The sequence below is a fragment of the Vanessa atalanta genome, chromosome 15 (genome assembly GCF_905147765.1).
Source record: "Vanessa atalanta chromosome 15, ilVanAtal1.2, whole genome shotgun sequence".
In the NCBI taxonomy this organism is placed as follows: domain Eukaryota; kingdom Metazoa; phylum Arthropoda; class Insecta; order Lepidoptera; family Nymphalidae; genus Vanessa; species Vanessa atalanta.
Window position 1 is genome coordinate 8,404,163 of NC_061885.1, and position 4,253 is coordinate 8,408,415.

The window sequence follows — 4,253 nt, forward strand, 5'->3', positions numbered from 1 at the left end:
CGGAACTTTGACCACTAGGCGAACACGTTTTATACAAATTTAAAACTGAAGGGGAGAAAAAAGGCGAACGACCAGCGGTGTTTACGCACTTTCCGAGGCACGGAAGTGTAACGCTGAACTTGCTGAAAAGCTTTCAGGCTTCTACTTAGGAGTTTTCATCGAAAAAGATCAATAAATTTATACGCCTACTAGCCTATCAGGTACCTAGTCTAGGCTTGAAAAAATTAGTTAATTAATTATTTACTCATAAGCACTATTCATGATTTTGTCCTCACCTTGTTATTTTAAGGAAAAACTACCCAGAAGACATCGCTGTAAGTTATAAGGCCACTTATTATTTTTATTTTTTTATGGCATAGATGGCGGACGAGATATGGACCACCTTATGGTAAGTGGTCGCCACCGCCCATAGACAATGGCGCTGTAAGAAATATTAACCATTCCTTACATCGCCAATGCGCCACCAATCTTGGGAACTAACATGTTATGTCTCTTGTGCTGATGATGAATGATGCCAATCGTGATCCACCTCATGACGTAGAGCGTCTCCAGTCTCTCATAGCAATATTTTTATACTTGAATTCCCCAATATTAAATAAAGAGTAGAACTCAATACTCACGGCAGAGATAAGAGATAAACATTAGCAACAGAAAAGTTTAATGCAAATTGAACCTTATTTTCATTATAATTTAACACATGTCATAAAGATCAACTGTATAACTTCATAACTCTTGTACCTAGCTTTGTACCATATGCCATATAATTTATATTACCGATCACGTAAAGTATGTAAGTATGACTCGGGTATTATCTGTGTAGAGTCAAAACAGTACAAAGTCTACGCAAAGACACGCAATTTCTCTCAAACCAATTTCTGTAGCAAGGTCACATTTAGACGGAAATGAAATAATTTCCTAATAAATTAAATTCGTTCGCCATTCGTCACTCCCACTTATACTTCCGTTGTGCAGAATACCAAAATGGCCGACATTTCAAAAACAATTAGCTGACAGACAATTGAATGTGAATCAAATACGAAACTCGTTTCGAATTTCCTTTATCGTTCGTACTTGTATGTATTTTCCAATGGAACTAAACGTGACATGAACGAACTTTTTTTTAATTTTCAGCTATTATTATAAGGACCATGGTTGCAAGTCATTGGGACATAAACATCATTATGAACTATTTTTTTATTAAATATATAAAAACATTTTTTTTTCAAATAATTAGAATTGTTATTACGACACGTGTTTGCTGGTGCACGGTTAGCACCGTATGGCTAGTTGGTATGGCTGAAGATTATATAGTCAAGGGTGGTAGTTTGGACTGTGCTAGTATTATCGTATTTTCTTTGTTAGTATAATTATAATACCATACCCGGAAATTATTTTATGAACTGTTTAATCTTTGTCTGGCACTCTGGTCGTGTTGAATTGTTGTCGCATTTAACTATAAAAAGAGAAAGCACCAGTGCAAATGTGTCTGCTCACACAATAACATCATATGATTAAATATCTATATGACGCTTTACGATTATTTGTTTAACAAAACCTTGTCAAAATATCAACCTAAATGTTACATAGTAATGTTTTTCAATGATACAAAGCATGGCCCTGTGGCGCAATGGATAACGCGTCTGACTACGGATCAGAAGATTCCAGGTTCGAATCCTGGCAGGGTCGTGATTATATTTATTTTACTATGAAATCATATCATTATTTTAAGCACCTTGTTCCATTTAGTGTTCTTGTGTTTCTTAAAAGTAATGCGATAAGTAATTCGAAGACTTCCTATCAATATCAATTAAAAATTAAACAAAAAAGTATCACAACGATTTTTTGTGTAAAAATAATAACCTATTTTATTTTGTACATGTTATGCTAGACTAGAATATTTTGCTATTTTTAATCCACTTAAATGATCAAGAATATCGAAACATAATATTACTGTTGTCTGGACTGCCCTAGAGAACATTATGTTATGTTATTTTATATTTTCTAGTGCACACGGCCCTGAGGCGCAATGGATAACGCGTATTATTCCAGGTTCAAATCCTGGCATCCTAGTGACTTCATATTTTTAGCAATAAAAACTATCAAAGTTGGTGTCGTCTTTAAAGCAATAAACTTTCTTATAAAATCCCATGTTAGCTCTAGTAGCTTGCTTGTTTGACTGCAATTCATGCAGTTTCGGATTCAAATCCCTATCGCTAATGAAATATATTGATTCTTTTGACAATCGGCCTCGTTACCCTTCTGTGGTGAAACGGAAAAGCCGTTGCCGCAGCTATTGGTCCAATGCCTGTCAACTCTCCTGTCCTAAAAGATTGTAGTACCATCTTCCTTTGAATATGAAGGAATACAGATGGCACTTGAGTTTGCGCAACCGTTCATAAGCCTGAATTTAGTTAATCTCCTTAATTAAGAGAGAAAAGTTTATTAAATACACGGTATCATAATAAAAATATATGAAAAAAAAAAACTAAAGATCCCCGACAAAAAAAAAATAAACAAATACTTGATCTACAAAAATAAAAAATGAAAAAAAAAGAGATTCAGTAAGCAATGATAGCAATCGTGTCCTAAATAGGTATACCATTCGGCTTCCAAGTTGGGTACCAAAAATCCAACGCTGATTTTCAATGGTACCCTATGTAGTTATAACGGGCTGTGACAATCTATATTAATATTTATTACAAATACTTAAACATAAAATAACAATATACTAAATGGCAGTAATAGCCGACATTAGTTAGGAAGATGATTAATTTGACAAGCTGGTTTTAAAAAAAGTGTTTTATTGAAAGTCGTAATAATATGCTTCTATGATTTATTTGTTTAATAAACTAATTATGAATACAAGCTATGGTGTTCTCAAATTTATGAAATAATTAAATAATTCAATATTTTAATATGAAAATTGAAATTACTAGGGCCCTTGAATTGGTTTAGCTTTGCCTTAGCTGATTAATTTATTGTCTACGACATTTCAATAGATAGTAAATTCTATATGATGGGTCTGGATCAAATACTATCAACAAGGCCCTGTGGCGCAACGGATAACGCGTCTGACTACGGATCAGAAGATTCCAGGTTCGAATCCTGGCAGGGTTGAACACAAGTTTTTTAATAAATTAATGAAAAAAATATTTACAAAATTAAACTTTAAACATTTTTAATTACTTTTTTCTAGAATGTTATGTTCTAAATAATATAATTAATTCACCTATCTATCTGTCTTCCTCAGTTATCACATTCTTTTATTAGACCTACGTCTCTTCTGAGATGTACAAACGCACGAAGTCCACCTTACATTTGCAGTCTGGTGTCGCCACTGTCTTTGTAGTCGTTCCCTCTAGCTGAAATCCTACTACGATGCTTTTGTACATCCACGTGGACTTCATCCCACTATTTGTCCAATTTGAAGGTTATTAATCAAATACATAATATAAAATAAATGTAATTATAAAATACAATTTAATCCAATAGATATATTTTCCAATGAAAATCAAAGGTTTTAATGACGTATATAATTAGTGTTTTAACTCTATAAGATATGGTACCTACATATTATGTATAAAATGGCTGATAGTTTTTATTAAATAAAATGAATTCCTTGTGTTACGGTTATAAACTTTGTAATAATTAATTTAATTTATAGTACTATATACATAGCTTCGTTTTACATAAGATGGATCATCGGGAACCGTTATCAACAAGGCCCTGTGGCGCAATGGATAACGCGTCTGACTACGGATCAGAAGATTCCAGGTTCGAATCCTGGCAGGGTCGAATAAGACTGTTTATTATTTTTAAATAAAAATATGATTTTTTAAATTATATTTAAATTATACTACACTAATTATTAAGTAGTTATGGGGAGATATAAAATTTAATGAAAACATTCAATCTTTATGTTGCTATGGCAACAGAATGAATGAACAAACACTCTAAGTTGCCTATTTAGTACTTAAAACAATGTAAAAGAAACCGGTTAAATGGTTTACGTTAAATATTGCTTTGTGTCAAGTTTACCGCACAGATCGTAGCCCAGATGATCTTTACAAATATTTGTCAAGCCGAGAATCGAAAGCAAATCGTTAAATGTTTTTAGCCCTGTATCAAAAAATAATATCAGGTAAAATTCGTCCATCAAATAATCAATTTTGCACTTTTTAATTATTTAATATTTTTTATTATTCCCTTTGCCATTTTTAATAACTTCTAAGTATATATATATATATATATAT

At 32.4% G+C, this 4,253-nt stretch overlaps 3 non-coding genes across 3 annotated transcripts; all 3 read left to right on the top strand.

The window, feature by feature from the left end:
* The first annotated feature begins 1,613 nt into the window (after positions 1-1,613).
* On the top strand, positions 1,614-1,686 carry Trnar-acg. Its single transcript has one exon. It is a non-coding gene; the product is annotated as a tRNA-Arg (tRNA).
* A 1,358-nt stretch (positions 1,687-3,044) lies between these two features.
* On the top strand, positions 3,045-3,117 carry Trnar-acg. Its single transcript has one exon. It is a non-coding gene; the product is annotated as a tRNA-Arg (tRNA).
* Positions 3,118-3,722: 605 nt separating this feature from the next.
* On the top strand, positions 3,723-3,795 carry Trnar-acg. The gene has a single exon. It is a non-coding gene; the product is annotated as a tRNA-Arg (tRNA).
* The last annotated feature ends 458 nt before the right edge of the window (positions 3,796-4,253 follow it).